The sequence below is a fragment of the Bison bison genome, unplaced genomic scaffold (assembly GCF_000754665.1).
Source record: "Bison bison bison isolate TAMUID 2011002044 unplaced genomic scaffold, Bison_UMD1.0 scf7180017864050, whole genome shotgun sequence".
Classification (NCBI taxonomy): Eukaryota; Metazoa; Chordata; class Mammalia; order Artiodactyla; family Bovidae; genus Bison; species Bison bison.
In genome coordinates this window covers 3,593,864-3,605,489 of record NW_011494622.1, presented here as the reverse complement: position 1 = coordinate 3,605,489, position 11,626 = coordinate 3,593,864, and the positions used below count along the sequence as shown (strand labels likewise).

Sequence of the window (11,626 nt, the reverse complement as noted above, 5' to 3'; positions counted from 1 at the left end):
TTGAGAGTCCATAGGTACCAAGCATTATCAAGGAGGCTTTACATATATACCCCTTTTCATTTATCTGTCACAAGCATCTTTTGAAATAAATCCTATTATCTCCAAGTTATGCATGAAATCTAGGAGAGCTGGGTAACCCCTAGGGACCCAGTCAATAAACAGCTTTAATGACAGTCATAATAACTATGATACTGATACAGTTATATCAACAGAAAGGGAAAGGTTTTAAGCAAAATTCGACAAAGGAACAATCTGCTTCTTTTAATAGCTCTCAGAAGTACTTAGCAGACTAAGTCACAATTTCCACATATCCTAGGTCATCCCCTCTAATGATAAACTTATGTGCTCACGTTGAAGATGGCCAACGACTATTTTTAATTCTGTGTTTCAATGTTAGTGTTTAGCGTCTTCCATCCTCCACAGCCATCTGTAATCCTTTTATTTCATGAACCGAACTGTGTGGTTTGGCTTGAGCACACAACCTCTGCTGAGCACAGCTTCTAGAGAGACAGGGTTCCTGCAAGGGGTGCAGCATGATGAAACGGTGAGGTCGCCGATGGACTCACGAGACCCATCAGTCTGTCAGTCAAACGCAGAAGAGCTGACTTAGATGACGGTGGTTCGTTCCAGCTTTGGCTTTGCAGTTCCAAACAGTGGACTTATCAATTTCTTTGGGGGAAACCAGTCATGTGTAAATCATTAAAGGGAAATCTGGACTCTAAATTCATGTCTAGGGTCTGAGTTTCCTTTGGCTGCTTCTAGAAAGGAGGGCTCGCCAGGGCGCCAACCTTCATCCTCCTCTCTGCCCTCGCTACCCCACTGCGAGGGGACGCCACCCACGATCCCTCCCCGGCTGTAACCCTCAGCTCCACAGAGCTGATGGGGGCCAGCCCTCTCTCTTTGGTCCTAAAACCTTCCCTAGCCTCCTGACTCATCTCTCTCTCCTCTGTCCTCATCGGACAACTCCATGGCCCCAGTGCCTCAAACTCAACATGTCCAAACTCAACATGTCCATAAACCCCGGGGTCTCCTAGTCCAGATTATAGCACTGGCATCAGTGCAGACACGTGACCGTGACCTGTTTTCTGGTCACTGACCATCCCTCACCAGCTCCATAACCTAAAGAGCGTCAGTCTACTCACTGTCTGGATGTGTCTAAACCTACCACTTCTCTCCTGCTTTGCTGTTAGCCAGATCTCTGCCTCACTGAACCGCCAGAAAACCATCTTTGCGGGTTTCTTCCACCCACCCTAAATACACTTGGGCGCCAGAATGCACTTCCTGTCTGATGTTCCTGCATTTATCTAGCATGTCTGGTTTCATACGCTTGAACGCAGGGATGTTATCAATATCAAAGACTCTAAATACACTGATATCAATGACATCCCTGATTTCAAGTGGATAAAACCAAGGATGTTAACATCAACACAACTGATAAAATTTTCTTATCATATCAGAAAGATATCCCTCTAGAATAACAGATCAGAGTTGAACAACAACAACAAATCATTTTTTCTCCTATCCCAGCAGGGAAGATAGCCCAGGAAGGCCAAAAGAATTGGTCACTGGAGCAACAAAATGCCAACAGGATATAAAGTGTACTGGCATTTATTGAGCAGCTTCTACATAGCAGGGACAACGTAGCAGGTACTTTATGCAGGTAAACATAACCAATACAACCCTGTGATGCAGGGATAATCTTCATTTAAAGAGCTAAGACTAAGTAATCTGTTCTTGATCTCCAGGAAGCAAGCGGTACAACCAAGATTCAAATGGGGTTTTGTCCAGTATTCCAAACCTCTACACCTCCATATCCCCTCTTCCCAAGAAAATGTCAAAGCTTACAAGAGCAGTGTGTAGATGAAAAATTCCTATACATGGTATAACTGCTTATATTTAGTTCAACCATAATACTTCCTTTCACACTGAAACTTCACATTTCGGGAACAGAAGGCTGGTGCGTTGACTGAAGGAGGAACTAGGTAGAGATGAGAACTGTTGCTAATAAGGAAATTCAACAGACCACACAGCTAAGGTTTCAGAGATCCCTTCCATTTCCTGTGACTGAAGTCAAGAGTCACTTTTCCAACAGCCTAAATGGACACGACTGAGCGACTGAACTGAACTGAAATGTCCGTCAACAGATGAACAGATAAGGAAGATGTGGTACATATATACAATGAAATACTACTCAGCTATAAAAAGGGATGAAATAATGTCATTTGTAGCAACACGGATGGGCCTAAAGAGTGTCATACTGAGTGAAGTAAGTCAGAAAGAGAAAGACAAATACCATATGATACCACTTATACGTGGAGTTTAAAATATGACACAAATTTGATCATAGTTATGAAACAGAAACAGACATAGAAAACAGACATGTGATTGCCAGGGCGGCAGAGGGGTGGAGTGGGCGTTTGGGGTTAGCGGAAACGAACTCGTATACATAGAATGGATAAGTAACAAGGTCCTACTGCATAGCACAGGGAGCTATATTCAATATCCTGTGATAAACCATAATGGAAAAGAACATAAAAAAGAATGTATATTTATGCATAACTGAATCACTCTGCTGTACAGCAGAAATTAACAAAATATTGTAAATCAACTATACCTTCATTAAAAAAGAGCAACTTTTGACATAAAAACCCATCAATTTTTTTAACAACTTGAAAAAGTAAATGTAACAGCACCTACTTCATACTTAGCACTAGACCAGGCATTATGAGAACAAGAGGAAAATACAGATATGGTACTGTTCACCAAGTAAATGACCAACTCATGGATGCCAAGAGAAACATACAGTAATTGATAAAGGCAGCCTTTTCCAGGTGGCTCAGTGGTAAAAAGAATCCACCTGCAATGCAGGAGACTTGGGTTCAATCCCTGGGTCAGGAATATTCCCTGGAGAAGAAAATGGCAACCCACTCCCTCCAGTATTCTTGCTTGGGAAAGCCCATGGACAGAGGAGCCTGGAGGGCTACAGTCCATAGGGTCAGAAAAGTGTCGGATACGACTTACCAACTAAGCAACAACTGTCCAGCTGCAAGTAAATAATCTACTCAAGGATGCCAAGATACACATACAGTAATTCATAAAGGCAGCAGTTGCAACTCCACCATTATACCATTAGATATTACATACAACTTTATCATGTGGTCAAACAGTAACAGCTCCAAATACAAAAGGATTTGACATATGAAAATCATACAAATAGGTAAATTAACCATCATAAAGGAGACTCTATATCCTAAAGGCCTGAAAAGTTGTCCTTTCTAGACATGACATTTGAATATTAATTAATAATCCATCTGAAGAACTGAAGTGACTTGCAAAGTTTATTCTCTAAAGCAGATCCTCTCCCTTGAGTGCTGCTCCCTCTTCCAGTGCTGTTAACTCAACTAGAAAACCCTCTCTTCATGAATGGAGGAGAAGTACTTTTCATACTAGCCCATGTTTCAATTTTTAACATATCAAATTAGCATGCTGTGAATTGCTAAGGTTTTATTTTTATCATATTAGAAAGAACATAACATTTCTAAATGGATGAAATCAACATGTAACACTGAGTTCCCTTTACAAGAAATTGTGTCAGTTACAACCATTACTTTAATGGCACTTGATTAATGAAGTTAAGTGTTGTACAAATGCAACTTTCTGATGTCATAATAAAGTCCATAAGAACAGAGACCATGGTTTTTCTCAACTGAGGATAAGAGTTACTACCTCCTCATGTTTCTATTTGAAAGAACTTCCCTTAGAATAAAGATCTGGGTGTGTACATGGGTCCCCTCCTTCTGACCTCTGGGAGGCAGTGACTTTTGTGACCAGCAGACAAGCGAGAAGGATCAACTTAGAGAGGATAAGTAACCAAAAGTCTCACTGAAAGAAAGCTGAACAATTAGGATTTTGTCTAAATCCAGACCCTAAGACTTTTGATATTCTACCCGGCAGAGGCCCTAATTTATTCTCCTTCTTTGTTTTTTCTGCCAAAACTTGCACTTCCACTGTTCAATAAATCCCATTTTCTAAATATGATAGGCATGTTAAGCGTTTGTAAAGTGTGGATTTTTAAAGGAAAGTATTTTTAAACCTCGAGTCCCTCAAACTATCTAAAAACATATTTTTCCCTCTGGATTTCCCCAAAGGATCGTATTTTTGAAAACTTTACAAACCATCAGTATTATCAATCACATGTTCCTTTTGAGCAAAGCCCTTGGCTAAGCCACTAGCTTCATTTGATAACATTAGCGATGCAAGGGAGGCCCTGCAATGCTGTATCTGCCATTAATCTCTAAGCATCAGGCTTCACACCCATCAGAAATCATTTACTGTGGAGCCTGTCACAGGATATAAGGACTCATGCTAGGTGCAACTTGCCATTCCTCCTCTTCAAGAGGGCTTTCCAAACTAGCAAAAAGCTTGTGAGACAGTAAATTAAATGGCAAGTTTCTTGACTTTTCATTTCATTGTTAAATTAACATGGTAATTTTGCACGTGAAATGCTCTAACGTGACTTAATAACGAAGGTTTCACAATATCATAATCTGATCCACAGAGACACACACAAAATCCCCTAAATAAGAGATTCGAATTTTATTACTTGATGAAGGGAACCAAATTAGCATACAATCCACAAAAGAAAGATGCCTTCTCCTAAAGGATGAATAAATATGATTTCCGAATTTTAAAGTATGGATCTCTCACAGCCTGCAAGATAACACGGGGTAACAAATCCTGCCAGTCACAACCAGACCATATTCCAAAGTATCCAATTCTCTGAAAACTCTGAATCATTAATGAATTTAAAAAACAGTTTCAATTAGCAAGGCATGCCTGAGATTTGCAGCTGCTTAAGTAATGTAACCCCAAAGAAATGAAGGAAAGGAAACATCAAATTTTTCATAAGAGAAAAAGTGGCTGTTTATCAACAGGTGGATTTTTCTTGCACACTTCACGGGGTCACTGCATTCTGCTTTGTTTTAGACAAAGACTCCAGCATCTGTCCAGGGCCTCCCCATCTAAGGTGTAAAGGCAGGCTGCTCAGCTGCAGCGTTTGAGCCACGAGACAGAATCAACATGTTGGCAAAAAGTCACAACCCAAGATTCTATTGGTGCCACAAGTATTTTGAACCCAATTATTTAAAACCTAGATACACTCTTCACATTTATTTATCCTTGGCTCTGTGTATAAGCCCTTGTTTACTTTACTTCTAAACAGAAACCATCCAGAGGAGTAAAATGAAAGCAGACTTTAAAAGCTTGGAAAGAAGCAAGCAAGCGCGGTTTGCAGCAAGACCAGATCCTGACTTGGATTCCGTGAATGGTGACGGTGGGGCTGGAGGATCATCGGGTTTCAACCACATGCCCGTGGCCTGACCTCAAATAAAGCGAGGGAGCTGGCAGAGTTCACTGCATTATGCAGGAGCAGCAGAAACCATTTGTTACCGTTAAGGTTTTTACTCTTTTTTTTTTTTTTATCCATTTAAAGGCTTATAAATTTTTATGAACTCTTTGTGAGGTAAATACAACAGGGTGGCAATACGACAGCTCAGTCCAGCAGCCGGCTCACCACCTTTCCATCTGTGACGCGCTGGATCAGGTCATCCACTCGGCTTCTCCAGGTTATACTAACAGCCTTGGGAGGTGCTGCCCTAACCTCTCCAAGGCACTAGGTTACTGTTTATGAATGTGATTTAAAAAAAAACCCCAAAACAGTCTCTCTAACCACCTGAAAAAACCCTGGCGAGAATCCAAGTCACATATCATTGAGGACCAGAATCAGGGCTTAGGATTGTAGCTCACGTGTCTGTGAGACCAGCACCTTGCTGTATTTGTTTCACAAGCCGGCCATAAACATTTCTAAATCTTTGCATCTGTAAATAGAGCTCCCCTTTACAGCTTTAAGTTTCAACTGTCAAACCATTATTCAGCATATAACTGTGGAGCAGTCAGATGTTACTTTCAATTAGTAAAGAAAAAAAAAAACTGTATCAGATATACTAGGGTACAAACCAACTAATTTCAAGGAATCTAAAATGAACTATACACCTCCTGACCAAGCAAAGCCAACACTCTGTACAACCCCCTTTACATCTATTAAAAGACTTAAAATAAATAAAAGACTTCAGAAAGTAATCAACGCCAAAATAGTCTCTAGAAATGAACGAGTTTGCTTACCCAACATAAATGCACTTTAATACATCATTTATCCATCAATAGGTATTGCCACTGATGCCAGCAATCAAAAGAAATGTTGAGTCTAAGCGGAATGACTAATATGGAGGGTTATCTCTTTTTTTTAGAATACGCTTGAGATTCTATATGCAACATACACACGTGTTATCTATAATACACACATGCACGTACAAAAGAATGAATAAAAGCAGCTGTAAAACTTCTTAACATGGTATAGTCGGTCATTAAGGCAAATAGGAATGAAAACACTGGAGACTGCAGTCTTTTGGAGGCAGGAGCTCATAATCCCCAAAGATTCAGAAGCATTACCTCATTGCAGCCTTGAGACAAGCTGAGCATTCACTGTAGGTCTTACCCAGCATCCCCTGGTTCACACAAAGACAACAGAGGCGTGACCAATCACATTGTGGCTCGCAGGCACTGTTTCAAAGCCCTCTCCCAATATTACCCATTGACATGCTCGCTGGCAGCCTGCTGAACTTGTCGTCATGGCAACACATCCCAGCTGCTCACCGAGGCTTGTTATATTACTTTCCCTTTTCACCACTCACTTAGCTAATTAAAAATTTAGGACTATGTTTTGCATGTTGGATGCAAACTGAAACAATGCAGGGTCCTTTCTCCTTTTCTCTCTCGCTCTCTCTTTCCCCCCTCCCCCCAGTGGAGCTTTTAAAAATGCTGGGAAAAGCGATTTGAAGGACACTCCCATGAAGTCCCAATATAACCAATCAATAGAGAGACTGCATGGAGCTTCAGCCAGATGGAATTTGTCGCTAAACCTAGTCTGCAGCAGAGCAAAACCAAACCCTGAACGTCGCGAAGGATGGTCTTCCTGTTTGGAAAGAGGCAAGCCAATTCGGCAAAGATGATTTACGTGGAAATGTTCGCAAGCTTCTCGGCCAAAAACGGTCTTTAAAAATTTTTTTTTTAATTTATTTTTTGATTCTGATTTAAAGCAGCCTTTTACCCAGAATTCCACAATGCAAGCAGAGTAAATAAACAGAGCACAGAGGAAAAGACCCTATAAAAACTGCCAATATGGCAAGTGCCAGAAGAGGTTCTCAGCAAAAAAGCATGCCAGTGGATGTGCCATATATTTCAGATTTGCCCACCAAAATGTGCCACCATGGGGGCAGGATGAAAACAGCAGCTCCGCAGTTGAAAACCCACGAAAGAGAAATGCCAGCTTTTGTTTACCAAAGCTCAGCAAGATCAACTAAACCTCCCAAACTCTTTCAGAGAGGATGGGTGCCTCACAGAGATGGGCTTTTAGAAACTCCCATTCTATTTCCAGTTACACCTCATAACTAGAGCTGATACCATAGGCATTCTTGGAATTCTAAGGTCAAAACTTCTCTTGCTATTTCAGTGTTCCTCTTAACACATTTAATAAAGGAGAAATTACTGGCATGGGTTGCCATTCCCTTCTCCAGGGGGATCTTCCTGACCCAGGGATGGAACCCGGGTCTCCTGCATTGCAGGCAGATTCTCTATGGTCTAAACCAGGAGGGCCCTTAACAAAGGAGAAAGAACATTAAAATGTGAGCCTATGTTCACTGTGAAGAAGCAGAAACAGCAGACATGAAAGTGGTTTTGAAAACCCCAGTGTTACAGTTTATAGGAAAAGTCTGCACTCATTTCAATTAAATGGGGGAAATCAAGATATCATATTCAGACCTGGGTAAGTCGCTTGGTTTCCTCCCAGAAAGGTCAACTCCTTTCTCTGTCTGAAGTCATCTAGGGCTCTGCCTGACTGGTGGTACTGAGCCCACAAGGCACAACGCAAACACAGAATCAGATAGGCGGGCCATATCTTTTCCAGCATCATCCACATCTCTTTTCAAGTCTACCAACATTTACCACAGGAAAGAAGTCCCACCCACTGAGATGGTTACAAATAGAAACCTTGAGAAAGCCGTACAGAATTCTAATTTGTCTGGAAGGGCTATGGGAAGAACGTCAGCTGTGAAAGTGAAGGAGAGATGACTGGCAGGGCCGTTTCGGGTATCATCAAAGGTAAATATTGTCTCCTTTCTCCCTCCAAGCAACCAACAGATGGAACATCTCTGATGAGGCTCTTGGTTAAACATGGTAGACTGTCAACAGTAGCTCCCAACTCCCACTACAAGGACAGTAAGAGGAATAAAAGAGAAGGAGAGAGAAGACGAAAGCAGATGTCACCCTCAAATAATTCTGGAAGCTGGACAAGCAGATGGATGAGAGGTAGCTGAATTAAGAGAGTGAAGAAAGTTTAAATATAATACAAGAGGGGAAAAAACAAACCACGGATGGTGGTGTGGGTGTCATCATTATGAAACAACTTTGTGTGTATGGTGAGACTGAGAAAATTCATAAATACACTGTGGGAGAAGGAATACACAAATATGCAGTGGGGAAAGGAGAGAAGGAGCTCTGTGATGTGTAAGTGTGTGATGCGTATCTGTGTGTGTGTTTTTCCCCCTAGCTTCGTCCACTGAAATCCCTAGAGGCAATGTTACACAAGTAGCAACGAGCCAACCTAGTCCTCATGATCTTGGGTTCTAAATACTATTCCCCACTACAAGGATAAAAGATTCCTTAGAGAAACGATTAACCTCCCCCATGCCCCCAGGTCTGAGGCAGGAAACGCTTCAGTGCATCAACGACATCTTTTTGTGCCAGAAAGCAGGAAAAAGGCTCAAAAACTGATGGTGACACCTCAAGTGATTCAGGGACCAAGTTGAAAGGGTTTTCACGGCTAAATCAGTAACAAGTTAAGCATCAAACAGCATGTATGCGAAAGACAGTAACACAGTGAATAAAAAAGAATCCAAGAGTTCACTGTGATTAAAAAACAAACAAAAAATTACAGTGTGCAGAAAAGGAGAGTGCTTTTTAAAAAAAATAAATAAATAATTGAATGCCAATTCATAGCTTCAGAAGGTATTTTAGAACCAGAGTTGGCAATGGTCACCACCACTGCAATAAAAGTAATCCCAGCAAGAATTACTGATGCCTGGTAAAACCATAGGTTAAAAGGCTGTTAGAGATTCACAGTCTTGGAACTGTGAAGAGAACAACAGAACAATGAACAGACTACTTTTTAATTACAAACGATGGAGAAACCAAGCAGACACCACTGTAACCAAATGATCAAATATGGTATCACCAGTGAGACAGAGCCACCATGCCTGCTAATGCCACATACTGAAAACCACAGCACAACCTATGGAGGATTCCTGTTCCCCTCTTCTTCTGGCTCATGTGCTCAGTCGCGTCTGACTCTTTGTGACCCTTTGGACTGGAGTCTGCCAGGCTTCTCTGTCCATGGGATTTTTCAGGCAAGAGTACTGGAGTGGGTTGCTATTTTCTGACCTGGGGATCGAACTCACGTCTCCTGTGTGTCTCTTACATTGCAGACAGGTTCTTTACCTGCTGAACCATTGGGGAAGCCCCTTTCTTGCCCCCACCCCCACCACAGGTGTTTAAATCTAATTGAAATAATCAGACAACTTCATATTGAGGAACGTTCTGCAACACCACCAGCCTGGAACATTCAAAAAGGTTAACGTCATGTCTGGTAGCTCAGCTGGTAAAGAATTCACCTGCAATGCAGGAGACCCCGGTTCGATTCCTGGGTCAGGAAGATCCCCTGGAGAAGAGCTAGGCTACCCACTCCAGTATTCTTGGGCTTCCCTTGTGGCTCAATTGATAAAGAATCTCCCTGCAATGTGGGAGACCTGGGTTCGATGCCTGGGTTGGGAAGATCCCCTGGAGAAGAGAAAAGCTACCCATTCCAGTGTTCTACCCTGGAGGATTCCATGGACTATATAGTCCATGGGGTCGGAAAGAGTCGGACACGACTGAGCGACTTTCACTTACACCGTCATGTAAGCCAAGAAGAGCTAGAAAACTGTTTTAGATTAAAATACTGGAGACATGCAATCAGTGCCGCATGTGATGACTGATGAGAGCTTGTAATCTAAAAATAACATTAAAAACAGCTATAGAGAACATTATTGGGATCATAGGAAACATTTAAACAAGATCTGTAGACTAGATAATAGTATTCTAGCAATGATCCACTTTCTGAATTTGGTAATTCTAGCTTCATTATGAAAAAGAACATCCTTGCTCTTGAAAAACAAGCAAGGATGAAGTGTCGTGTTATTTATGAGTGCCATGATATTTGCAACTACTCTCTAATGGTACATAAGGTAGATACATAATAGCTGGATGGATGGATAGACAGGTTGTATTAAAAATAAATGTACTCCTACAACTCTTGGTGCTTCAGAGAGTAAAAGTTACATAGTCATCATACCATGAACACTGATTATTGATTTTATCTATGAATTCCTGTGTCACTGCACTGGGAGGATAAGGGAATGGGAAGTCAGTATGTTAGGACACTACATTTTCATTTACCCTATTTTTTAGACAAAAATTTTAACTTAAAAAACCAAGACACAGCATCACAAGCACATTGTTTAGAAACTTGAGTAAATACCAAAGAAACAACTAAAAGAGTCAAAAGGGAGTGCCCCTGGCAAGTGGGAATTAGAAACGGTGGGGGATGGAAGGTGACAGGTGACTGGTATTTTTCATCACACAGTCGTCACTTGGAACCTATGAGGAGTTGGGGGCATTCCAGGATGACCGAAGATACCAAAATCCAAGGATACTCAAGTCTCTTATATATCAGTTCAGTTCAGTCACTCAGTCGTGTCCGACTCTGTGACCCCATGGACTGCAGCACGCCAGGCCTCCCTGTCATCACCAACTCCCAAAGCTTACTCAAACTCATGTCCATTGAGTCGGTGATGCCATCCAACCATGTCATCCTCTGTCATCCCCTTCTCCTCCTGCTCTCAACCTTTCCCAGCATCAGGGTCTTTTCCAGTGAGTCAGTTCTTTGTATCAGGTGGCCCAAGTATTAGAGCCTCAGCTCCAGCATCAGTCCTTGCAATGAATATTCAGGACTGATTTCCTTTAGAATGGAGTGGTTGGATCTCCTTGCAGTCCAAGGGACTCTCCAGAGTTTTCTCCAACACCACAGTTCAAAAGCATCAATTCTTCGGCGCTCAGCTTTCTTTATAGTCCAACTCTCACATCCATACATGATCACAGGAAAAACTATAGCCTTGACTAGACGGACCTTTGTCGGCACATATACAAAATGGCATAATATTTGCGTATAACCTTTACACATCTTCCCATATATTTAAATCATCTCTACATTACTTCCAATATCTAATATCAATATAATGCAAGTGCTATGTAAACAGTTGCCAGCACAAGGCAAATTCGAGTTGCTTTTTGGAACTTTCTGGAAATTTTAAAAAAATATTTTCTATCAGCAGTTGTTTGAACCCACATTTGCAAAACCTGCAGACACAGAAGACCGACTGTACCAGACGGGGGAAATAGTGTGTATGTGCTTATCACT

General features: G+C 41.6%; 1 protein-coding gene across 5 annotated transcripts in view; it reads right to left on the bottom strand.

Moving 5' to 3' along the window:
- The window catches only part of STOX2 (storkhead box 2), a 197,121-nt gene that overhangs the window by 52,664 nt on the left and 132,831 nt on the right, over window positions 1-11,626 (bottom strand). The window contains exon 1 of one of the 5 annotated variants that reach the window (XM_010835747.1): window positions 6,508-7,163. The exons of the other annotated variants lie outside the window; for them this stretch is intronic. The gene's annotated coding sequence lies outside the window, so the exon portion shown is untranslated. Of the gene's footprint in view, window positions 1-6,507; window positions 7,164-11,626 lie in introns of those variants that run through there. 5 annotated transcript variants of the gene reach the window in all.